At 43.7% G+C, this 20,576-nt stretch overlaps 1 protein-coding gene across 2 annotated transcripts in view; it reads left to right on the top strand.

The window, feature by feature from the left end:
- The first annotated feature begins 10,517 nt into the window (after window positions 1–10,517).
- LOC145358875 (zinc finger and BTB domain-containing protein 7A-like) overlaps window positions 10,518–20,576 on the top strand; it is a 190,958-nt gene continuing 180,899 nt past the window's right edge. For both annotated transcript variants that reach the window (XM_080213235.1, XM_080213233.1), the window contains exon 1: window positions 10,518–10,642. The gene's annotated coding sequence lies outside the window, so the exon portion shown is untranslated. The remainder of the gene's footprint in view (window positions 10,643–20,576) is intronic.

The following is a 20,576-nucleotide window of genomic DNA, read 5'->3' as shown; positions in this document are numbered from 1 at the left end:
TAAGAACATAAGAACATAAGAAATAGGAGCAGGGGTAGGCCATCTAGCCCTTCGAGCCTGCCCTGCCATTCAATAAGATCATGGCTGATCTGTCGTGGCTCAGTTCCACATTCCCGCCCTCGCCCCGTAACCCTTAATCCCCTCTTTTATCAAAAACCCATCAATCCGCGTCTTAAAAATATTTAGCAAGGTAGCCTCCACCACTTCAACGGGCAGAGAATTCCAGAGATTCACCACCCTTTGAGTGAAGAAGTTCCTCCTCAACTCCATTCTAAACCGCCCCCCCTTTATCTTGAGGCTGTGCCCCCTAGTCCTACTATCCTTTCTGAGCGGGAAGAGTCTCTCCACCTCTATCCTATCCATCCCATTCATCATCTTATATGTCTCAATGAGATCCCCTAAACACATTTTATGAACATATTCACAGGATTGTTACGTGTCAGGACTGCGGCAATGATTGACATTTTCCTGCGCATTTCATGCCAGCAGCCAAATTAAGGGCAGGCAGAGGTAGACTGGCAGATTATCTGGTGCTACTTCATCTCCAGCTCTGCATCCCCACACCAACTTAAAGTTAGAAGGGGAAGAAGAAAATCAATTGCTACCAATATTTAAGGGTAATGACACTAGTTTGGATGATATTGTGCCACCCAGGGCCAGGCAGATGCCTGGAATGCACTGAATTAGCTCAGTTCTATTGGCAGTGTTTTCTGGGGGCTAAGGGAGGGCATTATGATTGGCCTCAATGCTCCAAGGTAAGAGAGGCAAAAACTGTCCATGTTCCCATCCCAGCTCCTGGTCAATTTCCAGATTGACCCAGCAGTGATGTCCCCCACTGCAATGTTCATTGATGTTTATGTGAAAGAATAATTCAGGGAAAGTGCCCATGAAATTGTCCCTGATGAGAGTCAGGAAAGAGGTGGAAAGGAAAAGGAAAGGATTAGAAAAGGAAGGATTTGCTTAGAAAGGATAGCAGGACTAGAGGACACAGCCTCAAGATAAGGAGGGGGGGCAGTTTAGATCAGAGTTGAGGAGGAACTTCTTCACTCAAAGGGTGGTGAATCTCTGGAATTCTCTGCCTGTTGAAGTGGTGGAGGCTACCTTGCTAAATATATTTAAGTCACAGGTAGATAGGTTTCTGATAGACAGGGGAATTATGGGGAGAAAGCGGGAAAGTGGAACTGATCCACTTCAGATCAGCCATGATCTTATTGAATGGTGGGGCAGGCCCAAAGGGCTAGATGGCTTACTCCTGCTCCTATTTCTTATGTTCTTAAAGCCAACAATGTTTCTGGCTTCACACTTGGCCTGCAATAAAGAAGCTCAGAATAGATGGGTTTGGATTCTGTCAGTTCATTTAAGTTCAGGGTGTAGCTGGAAAAGTTGAATATGCGTTTGAAATGCTGCCGGCATGCCACCTCCCTCTGCCCTTTCGAGCTAGTTTCACCCTTTCACAGCTGTTGGATTTTTAATCCAATTAAAATAGTTTGAATCAACTTAAAAGAAGTTGATGACCGCAATATTTCAAACCAGACTTTCAGGCTTAGGAGCAGGAGTAGGTCATTCAGCCCTTCAATCTTTCTCCGCCGTTCAATAACATCATGGTTGATCTGGTTGTGGTTTCAACTCCACTTTGCTCTCCCCTCCCTGACACCCGTGTCCATCAAAATTCTTGTTTATAAAGGCGGAGGGAATATTTGTCAAAGACTGAAATAGGCATAAATTTCAGGCTCAATCTATTCAAACTTATTTGAATAAATTGTCAATGATCTGTGTCTGAAAATTAGTACGCAGGTACATCAGGTAATAAGGCAAATGGAATCTTGACGTTTATTGCTAAAGGAATAGAATATAAAAGTAGTGAAGTGAAGCTGCCACTGTACTAACTGCATTTGGAAATATTGTATACAGTTTTGCCCCCTCTTACTTGAGGAGGGATGTAGTTGAATTGGAGGTTCGTAGGATCTTCACTAGATAGATTCCAGAGATGAGGGGTTTGTCTTATGAAGAGAGATTGGGCAGTTTAGGCCTATACTCTCAAGAGTTTAGAAGAATGAGAGATCTAATTGAGGTGTACAGCATGAAGTAGACGTGGAAAGGATGTAGGAGACATGGAGAGACGTGGAGGCGTAAAGACAGCACAGTGGCAAGCACTGCTCCCTCACAGCACCAGGGACCTGTGTTCAATTCCGACTTGGGTCACTATCTGTGCGGAGCAGATACTGTTCTCCCCGTATCAGCATGGGTTTCCTCCGGGTGCTCCGGTTTCCTCCCACAGTCTGAAAGATGTGCTGGTTAGATGCATTGGCCATGCTAAATTCTCCCTCAGCGTACCCGAACATGCGCCGGAATGTGGTGGCTCAGGGATTTTCACAGTAACTTCATTGCAGTATTAATGTAAGTCTATTTGCGACACTAATAAATAAACTTAAAGGTAAAGGATGTTTCCTCTTGTAGGGCAATCTACAGCAAGATGTCATAGTTTTAGGAAAAGATTCAAAACAGACATGGGGAGAAATTGCTTCTCTTAAAGGGCTGTGGTCTGTGCAATCTAGAGTGTGGTGAATGCTGGAACATTGAATAAATTTAAGGAAGAAGTGGACAGATTTTTAATTAAGGATCAAGGATTTGAAGGGCTATGGGGAATGGACAGGACAGTGGAGTTGAGGCTGAGATAGGATTTCAGGTTCGAGGGACTGAATTGCCTAGTCCTAGTTTTTAAGTTCTAATGAACTTGCCTGGGCTGCCTCACTAAAATTGATAATCTTTCCCATTTCCTTATCGATAAATGGCAGAGTGTGGGCTTGGTGTCCAGTTTAAGGATGGTGGCGAGTGGTGTCAATGCATCTAACTTTGTTCTCAAAGTTAGAGGACATTTCAGAGACCATCAAACTTGAAAGCAGCAGCAGGTAAGTCAGGCAGAAAATTTTTCAAAATGGAGAAGGCCTTTCTTCATCTTTTCTAACTTTAAATTATAAATGGTCTTTACAGCCAGGTCACCACTTTACAAGGATGGCTAGGGTTGAACCTAGGTAGGCAGACAGAGAAAGCCTCCGTGCCTGCCTGGACCAATGCTGCCTCACATCCAGTGGATGCTGCCACCCAGTTCAGTTGGCTCAACCACCTCCTGGAACCTGCAGGCAGACTGAACATAAGAACATAAGAAATAGGAGCAAGAGTAGGCCATCTGGCCCTTCGAGCCTGCCCCGCCATTCAATAAGATCATGGCTGATCTGTCGTGGCTCAGTTCCACATTCCCGCCCTCTCCCCATAACCCCTAATCCCCTCTATCAAAAACCCATCAACCCGCGTCTTAAAAATATTTAGCGAGGTAGCCTCCACCACTTCAACGGGCAGAGAATTCCAGAGATTCACCACCCTTTGAGGGAAGAAGTTCCTCCTCAACTCCGTTCTAAACTGCACCCCCCCTTTACTTTGAGGCTGTGCCCCCTAGTCCTACTGTCCTTTCTGAGCGGGAAGAGTCTCTCCACCTCTATCCTATCCATCCCATTCATCATCTTATACATCTCAATGGGATCTCCCCTCATTCTTCTAAACTCTAACGAGTACAAGCCTAGTTTATTCAGCCTCACCTCATAGCTCAACCCCCTCAACTCCGGCATCAGCCTAGTAAACCTCCTCTGCACTCCCTCCAAGGCCAAAATATCCTTGCGTAAGTACGGTGCCCAAAACTGCACACAGTACTCCAGCTGCGGCCTCACCAATGCCCTATATAGCCTCAGCAAGACCTCCCTACTTTTATATTCAATCCCCCTTGCTATGAAGGCCAGCATCCCATTCGCCTTCCTGACCACCTGCAAGCTGGGTTTTTGCGACTCATGCACAAGGACCCCGAGGTCCCTCTGCACCGTCGCCTGCTGCAATTTTTGTCCATGTAAGTAATAATCCTTCCTACCGTTATTCCTACCAAAGTGGACCACCTCGCACTTGCCAACATTAAATTCCATTTGCCAGTTCCTGGCCCATTCGCCCAGCCTATCTAGATCCTTCTGCAGACTCTCCACACCCTCCGCACAATTTGCCTTTCCACCAATCTTGGTGTCATTTTTTTTACATTATAAAAATATACCTTATTCATAAAATATCTGAAAAAAATTTCAAAATGGCCATTACAGAAAGTGCAATATATTTAAGTTTTCTACATAGACCAAGTTGCACTTCAGTACAATCAAAAGAACATGGCAGACATTTCAAAATGGTCATTATAAAAGATGCAATGATATTCAAGTTGTCTACATAGATCATGTTGCACACTGATTGCTTCAATCCAATTGTGATAATATTCATCGTATACATTCAGTATGAGTCATACAGCCTGAGAGGTTCTATACAATTCCTCATCCTGCCTGATGGACTTGTAATCAAAGGTGGCTCTCTGCATAAACTTTTCCATGAGGGACAGATTGTATGGCGTGGTCAAACTGCCTGGAGCATTCTGTGGCAGCATGGCCAGAATTATCTTTTGCAACAGCGGGGATAGATAAACCCTTAGCATTAGTGATACTTGTTCTTTGTGTGTGTGTGTGTGTGTGGGGCGGGGGTGGGTGCGGAATCTTACCAAAAAAATTCAAAGCCAGAGCAGGCGTATAATCAGGAGAGTTTTTTGGGTCAGCGCAAGAAAAAATGGACTAAACTGTTCCTCACCTGTGGGGAAAGGGGCAGGGTTTAAATCACCAGCAAACCTGCTGTAGCAGCAGAGGGCACCATTGCGCATGTGCAGACCTTTGTGGCTGCATATGCACAATGGCAACCTGCAGAGGTCTGAGGGAGAGACCTGTCAGGCCTGTGCTGCTGCAGTTTGCCTCGACCCAGATTGTGTGGGAGCTCATGGCCAATCGCAATCCCACCCTGCCTGGAAATATCACCCCAAACCTCCCACCCCGGCCATCTAGACTGACTGTCCCCTCACTCTCCACTGACTGTAGAATGGCAGCGGGGCTCTCCCTCTCCCTCCACCGACTCGTCCCTCAGTATGCCCTAGCCCCTTGGCACTTCCAACACGCTAGGTGGGCAGTGCCAGGGGTCCAGCTGTCTCTGCCCAAGGGGCAGCCTCCCAACCCCAATCTCCCCAAAAGGCCTAAATGGCCTCCGGTTCTACCAGCGTTGCTGGGGACCAGCTGTGATTCTCGTTGGAGAGAACCTATTCTGGCAAGGCCTCAAAGGCAAGTGAACAGGGACGATTGAGTCCCAGGCTCGCCAATTATATTTAAATTACCTTAAAATTCAACTTAAATAATTTATTCAGCCTCATGCCGGAAATGGGCGCAAGGCTGACCCTGGATATCTGGTGCTGGTAAGGTCACTAGAGGCAAGAAATCAGTCATGAACCTCTTATCTAGCTTCCTGTTCAGTGCATCTTTGATATTTTCCCTAACCACTCAATGCGATAGCAAGTTCCATATTCTAACTATGATCTAATACTAATAAAATCAGGTAGGATATTACCCATGTAGAGGGTGGTTGGCTGGTTTTGGTTCGCATGTGGTTCAGGACAAAGGCAACAGTATAGATAGCTTGGGACCTCAGTTACCTCCTTGCCCTGCCCCTGAAGGTGAATGACAAACCACCACTGACAAAAACTGCCAAGAAATGGGTTGAAGATGAAGTATCAGTAGACAATGAGCCAAGGATCTACCTTTGGGCTTAGCACTCTCCAATGGACGCCATGCTGTGATTCCATAATATGGACACTAGACAGCATTGTGTCCAGTGTGTGAGTAAACACTCTCCAGAAATGTATTCTATATTATCAGAAAATCATGTTTCCTCAGAGGCTTTCTTGATCTCAGAATGTCTTAAAGCATTTTATATCCAATCAAGGACTTTAGAATTATATTCACTGTTGTGATGTAGGAAGTGCTACAAGGTCCAGTAAACACGATAATGATAATGACCAGATAATCTGCTTTTTAGTAGGGACAAGGATGCCCTACACATGACAGAAAAGAAGCTGTCTTATACCTGACTGAGTAGCTGCACAGAATGTCACAGGAATTAGTTAACGTGTTAATGTATATACTTTATAAACCAACAATTGCATAGCCAGAATTCCTTTTCCTGGCTGATACTTTAGTTGTTAAGTGCCAACTGATCTGCCAATGCATCATTCACCAAAGCCTCAAATGTATATGTTATCCTTTTCAAAATCTGAAACCATAATTAGCCACTTTAAAAGAAATCTCTAAGCTTAATTTTTCTTCAGTTTTGAGGCCATTTGTTCTGCCCACAACTACCCCAGTTGAATCATAGAATCCCTACAGTGCAAAAGGAGGCCATTTGGTCTGCACCAAGCACTATCCCATCCAGGCCCTATTCCCATAACCCCACGTAGTTACCCTGAAATTCCCCTGACACTAGGGTCAATTTAGCATGGACAATCAACCTAAACCACACATCTTTGGAGCCAGACTAATCAATACAATGCAGATTGGGGATTGCTGTGCATAATCTGAGCTGATTAGGCGGGGCTTTGGCTAATATCTCATCCAAAACACAGAAGCTCTGTTATGGTGCAGCAGTTCTGCAGTGCTGCACTGGAGTGTCAGTCTAGATTTGGTGCTCCACAGCCTATAATGGGATTTAAGCCCACAACTTTCAAACCCAGGGGTGACTCGAGACCTCTAGTTTACTGTAATTGACCCAACAGGTGTGACACAAAGTTTCCCCACTATCACCCAACAGAAGTTAGTGCTACAAGTGGCTTCTTTTAAAGGCACCACTAATAGCAGAATCTAACATGCAGCCACGATTCCCCTGACACTAGAGTCAATTCAGCATAGCCAATCAACCTAACCGCACATCTCTGGAGCTAGATTAACCAACACAATGCAGATTGGGGATTGAATCTAACCTGTATGAATCACACCACCCCAAGCAGCCCTTTACTACATATATTAAAATACTGAAAGCTGCTGAATAAAGCAACAAAGTCCCATTTCAAAAAATTCAAAGGAGCCAAATTATAATATTATTGGAAATGTCTATCACACACTCTATCCTCTATGGGACCCACCTGTTCTGGAACGTCAGGAGTTAATGAACAGAGGTCAGAAAAGTACATTCTGGTTGATTTTTCCATCCTCCCCAAATCCAGTGGCACTAAGACCATTTGTATTCGACCATTTGCTTGGATTAGAGAGCAAATCTGTTAACTGCTTGCATTATAGCTGAAATCCTCACTGACTAAACTAGCCATCGAGGAAACCTAAATTTCAACCTTGAACTTCAATCAAACATTGCCCCATGGTTATTTTATTCAATGCATCTCGGGTTAATCCAAGGGGGCAAGTGAGTTATCCTAAACACAATTTAGAGCCATAGAACCCTACAGTGCAGAAAGAGGCCCCTTGGCCCATCAACTCTGCACCAAACACAATCCCACCCAGGCCCTACCCCCATTATCCCTACATATAATACCCACTAATCCCTTTAACCTACACATCCCTGGACACTAAGGGGCAATATCTTAGCACGGCCAATCAACCTAACCCGCACATCTTTGGACTGTGGGAGGAAACTGGAGCACCCAGGGGAAACGCACGCAGACACAGGGAGAATGTGCAGACTCCACACAGACAGTGGCCCAAGCTGGGAATCGAACGCAGATCTGTGGTGCCATGAGGCAGGAGTGCTAACCACTGTACCACTGTGCCACCATGCCACCCCACATGTTCATGTTAGCTATGAACAGAGCACCAGGGCTTCCAGTGAACAGCCTGCTTAGATAAAACTAAAATCAGGAACGCAGCGGTATAAAAATGATTTTTTGATGTATGGTTTGCCCCGCACTGTTGCAGAGAAACTCATTCTCTCTGCTGCATTAGACATGGTTTTGCAAGGTCTTCAATGGGAAGTTAGCTGTAAAACTAAAATCTATCCTGCTTAGCGAAATAGTGTCATGTTGAATTTGTGACATTGCTGAGAATTTAGAAGTTCAGTTTATTTCTCGGTCAGAGTTGGTGGGAGATTTCTCAATACAACTGGATGAAAGTACGGATGTTACAGATTGTGTAAACTTGTTAGTTTACATTTGGTGTGATTGGCACAATGAAGTTGTTGAGGATTTGTTGTATTGCTTGACATTAAGTAAACGTGGTGCAGGTCACCGTGGTCCAGGACCCTGGAGCTGTGAAGCAGCAGTGCTAACCACTGTGTTACCGTGCTGCCCTTTGAGGGCTTTTGACCTTTGAAGAAAAGGTCTAGGAACTCTAAGGGGTAGAGGAGCATAGGTTGGCATGGAGGGTACAAAGGGCCATAGGGGGCAGGTGGGGCATGAGGTGACATGCATTGGCAGGAATGGAGCATAGGGAGTGTGTGGAAGAGTGAGGAGGGTGTGTGAGGGCTCGAGGACAGGAAAAGAAACAAAGAAACAAACAATGGTTGGGATTTTACACTCTTGCTCCTCCCGAAACCGTAAAAACCCGCCCAAGGTCAACGGACCTTCCCGTTGTTCATAAAAGCAAAATACTGCCGATGCGAGAATCTGAAACAAAAACAGAAAATGCTGGAAAATCTCAGCAGGTCTGGCAGCATCTGTGGGGAGAGAAGAGAGCCAATGTTTCACATCTAGATGGCCCTTCTCATTGTTCTCCCCTCGTTGGCTCAGATTCCCATGGCGAGCACGACAGTAGAATACCAGCAACTGTGTCTGCAGCAAGTGTGCAGCTGACAGAGAGAAAATAAGTGAAAACCCAAAACATGCTAAGAAAAGGAAACAAAAATGGAAGAGCAGAGTTTACAGCCTGTCATTATTGGACTCAATATTGAGTTCAGAAGGCTGCAATGTGCCTAAATGAAAGATGGAGTGCTGTTGTTCAAACTTACGTTGGGCTTCATTAGAGCAGTGCAGCAGCAGATGTCACCTTGAGACCAAGGTGGAGAATTAAAATGGCAGGCCACCGAAAGCTTTATCCCTGCACTGTGTTTTTTTTTGCATATTTCAGTTTTATTGTTTATTTTTTATGTCAGTCAGCTGCACAGCTGCTCGAGGCACATTTCTGATCCATCCCATTCCTTTTGGCCCTGTAGGGTCTGCCATTCAATTCCTCCCACCCTTTCTTCCACTTGTTCTTGTTCCACCCACTCCTTGCTCAAAACCTATTACATTTCTTAACTTTTCCCAGTTCTGATGAAAGGTCATTGATCTGAAATGTTAACTTTGTTTCTCTCTCCACAGATCCTGCCTGCCTTACAGAGTATGTCCAGCATTTTGTTTTTATTTCAGATTTCCAAAATAAGTTATTGGAAGATGTGATTAAATGATATAGTCCTTTGATCAGACAGCAGTTTACTGAATCCAGTTGCAGCACTGAGATACAAGGGAAACATTCAAGTTTTGGAGGCAGCCCACTAGTGTCAGAGATGTGAGTTATTTGGCCAATCTGGAGAGATCTGGGCTTTTTGATCTGTTATGGATCTCAGAAGTATTTGAATAATTAATGGTATAGAAAATGTTAACCCTGGAATAGTGTATTAAATTATAAAACAACATAGGTTCAAAACTAATTAAAAGCCAACTTGAGGACTGGTATCAACAACAACAACTTTCATTTAGATAGTACCTTTCAATGTAGAAAAAGCGCAAGATGCTTTGCAAAGGTGTAACAAAATAAAGCAATGTCTTTATTTATGCAGAGAGTGAGCCACACTTGGAATGGGCAGAGGAGAAGTAAACATCCTGGAATAATTTAAGAAACAATTAGAGGCAGCAATGAAGAGAATGTAAGATTGTTCTAGGTGTGTGAATTAATATTGTTCGATTGGTCTGCATGTTGTGAGCTTGTGAAAGAAAGACTAGAGACCCCCCCCACCCCTTGCCTACATTGGCATTGTCAAGCTAAAGTTGACAAACACCAGATTTCCCAGGAATTAATGCAAATCAATAAATGCTGTAACATCCTGAAATTACCAAGCAAAACCTGTGAGATCCATGCTTGAGCTTGACATGGTCATAACACATCATGCAGCTAGCACTATATCCCACTGGTTAGTCAGCCCACTGCTTAAGATGGCATTTAACTGTATGGGCTGTGCCCCTTTAAGAGCCTCGTCCCTAGAGGAGTAATTTACAGCTTTAAATAATAGGGAGGGCTGTGGAGGGCACAGCAAGAGAGACCCTTTCAGTCCATTTACTGCAGCAAGTAAGGTCAGGTATGCTTTTGATGAAGAATCAGGAACCCGGCGGGGGGAGGAGAGGTTGGGGGAACTTTACAGCTTTAAGAGGGGGGGGGGGTTTGGAGTGAGGGAGGCCACCCTAGTGGGAGACCCTCACAGTGGGAGGGAGGAAGGAGAGAACTATGCCCCAGGGGGCGAGAGCCTTGTGTCTCTGGGTGTGCAGGACGTTTATTTTTAAAGGGGGGGAGATGAAGCTGAGAGGCTGGGACCCTGACACTCACAGGGAGGGCACAAGACCGCTTTAAGAGAGGGGAGGTCCTGGTGGAACCAGGAAGGGAGTGAGTTACATACGGGCCATTGGCAGATAGTAAGAGTGAGTGAGTGAGAGGGAGGGAGTGAGTGTGGGGTGACACATCTAAAAGCTGGGCCTCAACCCAAGCAGACTCCAGACCACCAGCTACCTGCTCAACCTTCGCCTGTACCTTCGCCAAACCGCCTCAGACCTGAGGTAAAATTGACGTTAGCAGCGTGTTGTAATGCGGAAGGCGGCAGCCCGGCCGGCTTCTCTCTCTCTCTCTCTCTCCTTACTGTACTCTATACTGTACATTTGCTTACGTTTCGCCCCCCCGACTGACCGAGGAGCGAGGAGGGGGGGAAACTACGCGTGCGCGGCGCGCCGCCTCTTGGGAGTTGTAGTTCGCTGGGCGGGAGGGAGCGGACTCGGATTCCTAGGATCCACCGCGCCAGATGGGGGCGGGGGGGGGAGGGGCGGCCGGCACACTGCAACCTAATCTGCCAACCGTCAGCAGCGCGCGCCTGGTGGAGTGATTGACAGTTCCCTGGACCAACGGCGACCGGGAGACGGGGGCTGATTGATTGTGACGCGCACGGAGAGCGGAGGAGGGGGAGGGACGGGACATGCCGGAAATGAAGTTAGGTTGAGTCCGCAAGAGGGAGAGCTTCTTTAAAAGATCCTAATCTTAAAGGGAAGGTGGGCACGGCTTCTAGTGCGCACTGATATTTGCTCGGCCGCCTGCGCTCTTAAGAGGTTAAATGGCACAAATTTTGCTTTTATAATGTCATAAAAGAAGCAGTGTTTAATTGTTAAGCGGGTGTGGGTCACCCTCTGGCAGCAGACTTGGCCAAATGGTACCTACCTGTGCCTGCAGTTTTGGGCAAGCACTGTCATGAAAGTTCAAAGGGGAAGCTTTGGGGTTTTCTCAGCCACCCTCACACTGACTCCCCCTGAGGCTGGGTCCCATGTCCCTGCTCAGGATCACCGTGCAATCTAAGCTTTTAACTTATCCCACTTTGCACTACTTTCAACATTTTCTTTGCAATTTATAAATGTTGGACACTGAATGCAGGCCCTAGCCTTGTCAGCCAAGGTGACACCACAGGGAGGAGTCAGCTTCATCACATTAGGCAATACATCAGATTTGCTAAATACTTCCTTTATCTGTGGGTTTATGTTACTTATTTATATGTGTGTTTACATTTTTTTTTGGGGGGGGGAATGCCATAACACTGAAATCTAAAGCCCTGTATAGTATTTGGATGCATAATTAATATCAGTACAAGTTGGTACATGATCACTGTAGGTTTCAAGATAATCAAGGCCTTGAGCTGAACGTCGGCTTCCTGGTTTGCTGTTGAAAATGTGGTGGTGCATTTTACAAACTGTTCAGTGTTTTAAAATGAACATGTTGATGAAGATGTATAACTTTTAAGTTTGCGTAGATTAATCAGTTGGTCTCTGGGTAGAACTAGCATTTTGCTAGTTTGTAAAAAGTCATTGCATTTGTCACATTTTTAAGCGGTACCAGTGAGTAAGTGTAATTTGTTTATTTCTGTCAGATTTGCTGCCCCTAGTGTTGTGGGAATTATCTGTGCACATAATTTTTCGCTTTTGATTTTGGAGTATGATTTGTAGATAAGTAATCAAAAGTTGCATTAAATATTTTTGTCTAGACAAACATTTTGCACTGAGTTATCTTAAAATATGCAAACCTCTTAATTCAATTGGAAAGGGGTTGGGGAAGGAAAAGGACACAGGAAAGGAATTTTGAGTGATCTATGCACATAGTCTATTTCTAGCTGATCTCATCCAAGTTATTTTTTACTGATAAATGATCAATGTACTACTTGTTCAGTGCAAGTAAAGGGATTTTCACTGACCAGCTGTTAAAGTTTCAGAAATTAGAAGGAGGAAAATACATTTCTTTTGAAGTGTTGCTAGTCTATAAATTAGAAAACTGAATACTGTACTTAAGTAATTAACTTGGACATTGCCTAGTTTTGATATCCTCCCCATTGCCTCCGCTGTTCCCATGTTTGGAGATAAATGTTTAAAGCTGGATAGATTTGATCAAGGATGCAGAAGAAGGCAACAAAAATAAAAGCTAGACTATTTTAGTTTCGAGAATAGGTGAGTGAGTCATGGTGGATAAATGCACAGTTTTGGGGATATGATTGAGTGTTATGAAAGGACAGTGTCTAAAAGATTGGACTGTTATTGTAAAGTAGGATTCAATGGCTTGCTTGCAAAATAAGTGGCGCAGGTTAGAAGTCAAATCAAGGGTGACACTTGGGTGCAGTACTGAGGGAGCAGTGTACTGAAAGGTGCCATCTTTCGAGTGAGTGCAATACTGAGGAAGCAGTGTACATAAAGATGCCATCTTTCAAGTGAGATGTTAAAGCCCGACCTGCTGTTGTGATGGAAGTAAAAGATCCCATGGTATTATTTTGAATCCCCAAACCAGTATCACACAGAAAAAGAACTGATTATCTGATCATGAGCACATTGATGATTGTGGGAGTTTGCTGTGTGCATATTGGCTGCTGTGTTTACAGCAAGTGACTACATCTCAATGAAGTACTTCATTGACTGTGAACATGAAAAAGTGCTTTACAAATGTAAGTTTTTGTCCTGCATTTATTTACCTTTTGTAACAGGTTACCACTGCTGTTAAGAAAGGACTTGACAAGTTAAATGAAGGAAAAAGAAGTTGATTTAGATGAAGCGATTGTAGTTTTGAATCCTGCAGCATTTCAAATAGCCAAATATGGAGCAATTTATTATGGAGTTGAGGTTGTGTGGGAGTAGAGCATGTATGGAAAAAGAAATTGTGGATGGGGAGTAAAAAAAAGTGCTACTTATCCAGAATACTAAATATAAGTTCCATCAAATGATTATTGGCTCAGGCACAAGATCCATTTGACATTTCTTGCATCCGGCAAACAAGACAGCGCAGTTCTAATTCCTACAAACAAATTGAACTGTTGTAGTTGACGTACGGGGTACCACACACAATGGGATAAGAATATAGAAAGCAACACGACCAGTTTTACAACCTGAGGTGATTCTTGGAGTGTTTCAATCGAACCACAGAACCCTACAGTGCAGAAGGAGGCCATTCAGCTCATCGATCCTGCACTGACAACAATCCCACCCAGGTGCTTTCCCCATTCCCCATGCATTTACACTGCTAATCCCCCCAGTGCTGAAGTCAATTTAGCATATGTACCCAATCTGCACATCTCTGGAGTGTGGGAGGAAACCAGAGCACCCATAGGTAACATGCAGACAAGAGGAGAAGATGCAAATTCCACACGAGCAGTGATCTGAAAACAGGATTGAACATGGGTCCCTGGTGTTGTGAGGCAGCAATGCTAACCACTGTCTGAGAAAAATTGTGGACGGTATTTCTTGTGTGTAAAACCTCCATTGAATTTATTTACTTGTTTATGATTTGTAGGTGTCACCAGCAAGGCTATCATTTATTGGCCTTGAGAAGGTAGTTGTGTGCCACCATTTTGAACTGCTGCCAGTACTTCCACTGTGCTATTAGGGAGAGAGTTCTAGGACTGACCCAGAAACAGCCAAAAGACTTCTAAGTCAGAACTGTCACATTTCCTACTCCTACAGTCAACCTCTTCCTTGTGCCATCATCTATGTCTGTTTTTAACACATGGTGTGGAGATGCCAGCGTTGGACTGGGGTAAACACAGTAGTAAGTCTCACAACACCAGGTTAAAGGGTTTGCCCCTTTCACCTGACGAAGGGGCAAACCCTGAAAGCTTGTGAGTTTACTATCAAATAAATTGGTTGGACTCTAACCTGGTGCTGTGAGACTTCTTACTGTGTTTTTAACACATACAGCACCAGTTAAAATCCAAAGTAAGCACGTCTTACAATAAATAGTCTTGTAATGCACTTGCCCCTAGTTTCCTGAACAGCAACTTCTGCTGATGATCAGTCGAGCTGTTGTTTGATTTTAAGGCATGTAATCCTTATTCTTTTGCGTGTTACTACTTTCCCCCACTACTTTACTCCCACTTCCATGAGTATCTATCAGGACCTCCGCAGCAAACCCCACCTTCAAATCTGAGTTGCAATTGCCATTACTGCTGCCCAGCCACAATATTAGGGCTGAGTGTCTTCAGCAGAACCATGATTCAAATGGAAAAAGGTGGCCGCATCCTGTTCGTATATGATAGCTGTAAAAAAAAAACCTTTGGCTTTGACTCCCCACTGCACATGGCTTTCTGCTGTATTTCTGTTGATCACGTTGTTCTACTGTCACTGATCTTGGACACCGGCTTCAACGTGCTGCTAACCAGGATACTGTGGATGAAGCACTGACCGGAAGCTGCACAAAACGGAACAGCTTTGCTGGGTTAACCACCTTGGCTTCTGTCAATCTGTAATGAGGTTAAACTCAGAAATGGCAAATAGGTATTTTCTTCATAAATCTTGATGAGTACAATCTGGCGTTTGACTATCTGAGAACTTGTCTGTTTAATGGTGCCAACAAACCCACCCACAGAGATGTACTAAAATAAAAAAGTGCTAGGAATACTTGACAGATCTGGCAGCATCTCTGGAGAGAGAAACAAAGTTCTGAGTTGAATATGACTCTTCAGACTGGAAAGAAGGTAGAAAAACATGAGTTGCACTTTTTGGTAATTACTGTAGAAAGGCATTAACATTACATTGGTGTGATCCACATCAAAGTGAGTTAAAAGGGTATGTGCTGTCTTGCAATAGGAGAGTTTTTATTGAAGAAAGATCATTCAAAACACAAGTCTTGACTGTATTACGCACTTCACTTCTCAAATGTCTATCTTGGCTCCACAGCATTTTTTAGAGAGCTTTGCAGCAAAACCCCTGTTTCTGAATGTGGGTAATAGGATTCATTTAGCTTTAGCAGCATAACATCTCATCCTTTTTTCCATTTTGATTACACTATCTCTAACTTGTGACATCCTGTATCATCGTGCTGTGCAACTAGTAGAACTTTTCATTAACTGAATTAACATGGAACTTTTCATTAACTTAATTAACGTGGAGATAAACTACTTGGTTTCATTGTCAATGGGCCATTTTTAAATGAACCACAGGCAAGTACTGGCACCGTCTTGAGCACATACGGCAATAATATGACTGTTGCTATTACCAGCAGCAAAGTTTACTGCAATAACTTGCATTTATGGAGAGAACTAAATCAACGACAACCATTTAGAATCGCTCTGCTCGCTGTCGACTCCCAGTTTAGACAAAGCACCCTCAACAACATCTTGTATAGTGCCCTATAATGTGGTAAAATATTCCAAGTTGCTTCAGAGCATTATAAGCAAATGTAAACATTAGGGCAAGGAACCAAAAGGTTAATCAAAGAGGTTTCAAGAAATCTCTTAAAGAAAGATTTAGGGAGAGAATTCCAAAACACGGGGCCTCAATAGCTGGTGAAACAATTGCCAGTGGTTGGGTGAAAGAACCCGGGGCTTACACGAGATTACAGACTGCCTTAAAAATTAGACCTATTTATATGGAGGCACTATTGTTGACTTGTTCTGGTTGACAAGGAACTGCTGTTTTAAGAAAACCTTCATTTATAGTGCCTTAAGTCTGAGGGTGCCCTATGCTTAATATGCAATTAACTATTTTATAGTATTAGAATATTTGGCAGATGATTCCCATTAAATGTAACAGAGTTAAATACTTAGGTGCCTACAAAAATATAAAATAGTTGAATACTCTTCACAACTGGTGCCAAGTATCCTTAAATGGTTAAAACAAAAAAGTTTCACTAGTTTGTAGATGTTCTTATTTGGCTTCTGGAAGTAAAGAAAGCTACTGACTGACTGTTTTCATTATTTCCATGCCTCTTTAGAAGATTTGCCAATGAATAGTTGACCCATAGGGTTCCAGAATCTGTCATTATGTTCACAACCCCTTAATCCCACTAGCTCCCTCTTCACAATAAATAAAGGAAATCGCAGTACGACTATATCAACCTCTTCTAGTTATTATGATTCAGGCCAGAAAGTCGAGTGTTTTATGGAACCCACCTGGATCATAAGTTTTGCACCTTGAATTTGGCCAGGATAGGCATGAATCACTTTACCTCATATGATTCAAATGACCACCAGGGAACAAAGCTTAATTAAGGATATAGTTAACATGTATAGTCAGAAAAATAGCATGAACTTTTATCAACCACAGTAATGTATAATTCAACAAATATATCTAAGATGTTCCAACCAAACCAAAACCTTCCACAGACAAAACCCTTTAACCTGGTTTAGCATAGCAAAGACTGATGCTTGTGCGGTACTGAAATTGAGTTCTTCGGATGAATTCTGCAGTTTTCTTGAAAGACTCAGAACAGCTTCTCAGAATACCAGGGAATCTCTAGGCAAACCACCAATAGCAGATTCTCACCTTCAGAAAGGCAAGACCTTGCTTTCTGATAACCAGCAGACTTTCCAAATGCTTTTAGGTGGGATTCTAACTTAGAGGCGTTCAGTCATAATCCCACAGACAATAGCTTCGCACCTTTGCCTCCTCAGTCAAGCACCTACACCAAATGTCTGAACCTGCGGTTCCTCTCATTACTGAGCAGGAGAGAAACACTTCTTTGCAGCTTGCTGTGTCTTCCAAAACTAAAATTAAACAGCAGCTCAGAACTAAAAAGAAAAGAACTCCTGTCATCTGACGTGCCAACCAGTTTTCCTCCTAACAATGGAGGGTTGTAAAACTAATCTCACAAAGTACCTGAAGCCCCCATTTAAACTACTCAAGGAGCAATAAAATGACTCCTTGTAGACAGCTTGGTAAAATGAAATCAGCTAAGGCAGTGAACTGCAGAAAACATAGTTTTTTTAAAGAAACTTTCTTAAAGGTACACTAGTGTCACATAGTCCTGGCTGGCACCATCAGCAGAAGTCTGAATAAAGCTATTTCCTGTACTTTCAGGCTGGAAATATTTTGAGGGATAGGGAACAAATTCTGAAGGAGAATGCACTAATTAGAAGTTTGTAGCAAGCATCGACGGGTCACATATCTTGTCTTCGTATATATTTCATTTTACAGGCCTGTATTTGCTTGTTGGGTGGGCATTTTGGGGAGCTGCCAGATGCATGCAACTATATTATTGCCTCATCACTTTTTAAAGACTAAAAGGTTGATTATATGATTTTAAAAATGTTTGTGACATCAACATCCTGCCCATTTTTACCTATCATTGCAACGTGCACTTTTAGGATACGTTTACCCAGTTGCTTCAGGGGCTAAATCAGACAAAAATGGATGCTACACAAGAGGAGTTTTTAGGAGGATAAAAGCATGGTCAGAGATGAATTTTAAGCAGATGAGGAAGGTGGGGTATAGAGAGCTGATGGTAACTGCTTGTGGTGTAGTGAGACAGGGAAATGGGGCTTAGGTGTGAAGGGCAGGGGGTGATGGCGGAGATGCATAAAAGTCTAGAGTCTGAGAAACTTTAGATGTTTCTAGGAAGAATTTATGGAAGGGGGGGCTATGAAAGAATTTAAATATGAGGATGAGAATTTTCAGTTGGGCGTATTGGTGGACCAAGTGCCAGGGCACATCAGCGGTATTGGGGATGATGAGTCAGTAGGACCTAATACAGACTGCCTATGATCTGCAGTTTTGGGAGGATGGAAGTCAGCCAGCAGAGCATTTGAAGTTTGAGGATGACTGGGGTTGAGTAGCTCACTAAAGTATAACAGTGAATGAAGCGGGGATGGTGTAAGTGACAAGACTGTGGAGTTTATGGTGAAGGCTGAAAATGATGCATTTGGACTTTGAATGTTTAACTGCAGGCTTATCCGAAAGAGGATGAATCAGAAGGTTGTGGGTTCAATTCCCATTCTAGGACGTGAGCACAGAAATTCAGGCTGAAACTAGTACTGAGGGAGTGCTGTCTTTCAGATGAGATCATGAAACTGACACCCCTTCCCCCTCAGGCGGATGTGAAAGATCCCATGCTACTGCTCAAAGAAGAGCAGAGGAATTACCCCTGGTGTTCTGGACTGTACTTATCCCTCAATCCATGTCATAAAAACAGATGATCTGCTCATCACATTTCTTTCTGTGAGAGCTTGCTGTGTACAGTTAGCTGCCACATTTCCTACATTAGAACAAAGAAAATTACAGCACAGGAATAGGCCCTTTGGCTCTCCAAGCCTGCACCGACCAGCGTGTGAACTAAAACCTCGTAGCCTGCTGGGGACCATATGCCTCTCTTCCCATCCTATTCATGCATTTGCCCAGACACCGCTTAGAAGTCACTATTATATCTACTTCCACTACTCCCCCAGCAGCAAGTTCCAGATACCCACCACCTGTGTAAAAACGTGCCTTGTATATCTCCTTTAAACTTTGACCCTCACGCGTTAACCTATATGGCCTAGTAATTGACTCTTACACCCTGGGGAAAAGCTTCTGACTATCCACTCTGTCCATGCCCTTCAAAATTTTGTAGACTTCTATCGGGTCACCCCTCAACCTCTCTCGTTCCAGTGAGAGCAAACCAAGTTTTTCCAATCTCTTCTCATAGCTAATGACATGTAACATCCTGGTAAATCTTTTCTGTACCCTCGCCAAAGCCTCCACATTCTTCTACTAGTGTGGCAATCAGAATTAAACACTATATTCCAAGCACAGCCTAACTAAGGTTCTGTAAGGCTACAACATGACGTACCAATTTCTAAACTCAGTGCCCTGGCCAATGAAGACAAGCATGCTGTATGTCTTCGTGACTAACTTCTCTAAATGTGTTGCCACTTTCAGTGACTATGTACCTGTACATCCAGATCCCTCTGTCAATCAATGCTCTTAAGGGTTCTGCCGTTTACTGTGTATTTCCCATCTGTAGTAGACCTTCCTAAATGCCTTGTGTTACATTTGTCCAAAATCCCATCTGCCATTTCTCCACCCAAGCCTCCTATCGATCTGTATCCTCTGATGGTTCTCATTGCTATCCATAATGCCACCAACCTTTGTGTCATCTGCAAACTTACTAATCCAACCAGTTACATTTTCCTCTAAATCATATATATATAGGCAGAGGTCGCAGCACTGATACCTGAGGAACACCACTAGTCACAGCCCTCCATTCAGAAACGCACCCTTCCATTACTACTCTCTGTCTTCTATGAATGAGTCAGTTCTGTCTCCATTCCACCAGCACAACTCTGACCCTGTACAACTCCACCTTCTCAGTCTGCCATGAGGGACTTTGTCAAAGTTCTTACTGAAGTCCATATAGACAACATCCACTGCCCTACCCTCGTCAACAATCATCACCAGTTTCTTGAAAAACTCGATCAAGTTACTGAGACGTGGCCTGTCCTTCACAAAACCATGCTGCCTCCCACTAATACGTCTGCTTATTATCAAGTGGGAGTAAACCCTGTCTGGAAGAATCCCCTCCCTACCACTGATGTAAGGCTCACTGACCTGTAATCACCTGGATTATCCTTGCTACCCTTCTTAAACAAAGGAACAACATTTGGTTGTTCCCCAATCCTCCCCTGTAGTCAGTGAGGATACAAAGATTTCTCTGAAGGCCCCAGCAATTTCCTCCCTTGACTCTCTCAGCATTCTGGTGTTTATCCCATCAGGCCCTGGGGACTTGTCTACCTTAATGTTTTTCGAGACCTCCAATACCTCACCCTTTTTTTGATCTCAACGTAAGAACATAAGAAATAGGAGCAGGAGTAGGCCATCTAGCCCTTTGAGCCTGCCCTGCCATTCAGTAAGATCATGGCTGATCCGAAGTGGATCAGTTCCACTTTCCCGCTTTCTCCCCCAACCCTTAATTTCCCTGTCCATCAGAAATCTATCTACCCGTGACTTAAATATATTTAGCGAGGTAGCCTCCATCACTTCAATGGGCAGAGAATTCCAGAGATTCACCACCCTTTGAGTGAAGAAGTTCCTCCTCAACTCTGATCTAAACTGCCTCCCCGCCCACCATCTTGAGGCTGTGTCCTCTAGTCCTGCTATCCTTTCTAAGCGAGAAGAATCTCTCTACCTCTACCCTGTCCATCCCCTTCATTATCTTATGTGTCTCTATAAGATCCCCCCTCATCCTTCTAAACTCCAACGAGTACAGACCCAGTCTATTTAGTCT

Source organism: Carcharhinus amblyrhynchos, chromosome 26, assembly GCF_965287045.1.
Source record: "Carcharhinus amblyrhynchos chromosome 26, sCarAmb.v2.hapA, whole genome shotgun sequence".
In the NCBI taxonomy this organism is placed as follows: Eukaryota; Metazoa; Chordata; class Chondrichthyes; order Carcharhiniformes; family Carcharhinidae; genus Carcharhinus; species Carcharhinus amblyrhynchos.
Note: the sequence above shows the minus strand (reverse complement) of the source record. Positions and strands in the feature narration are given on the sequence as shown.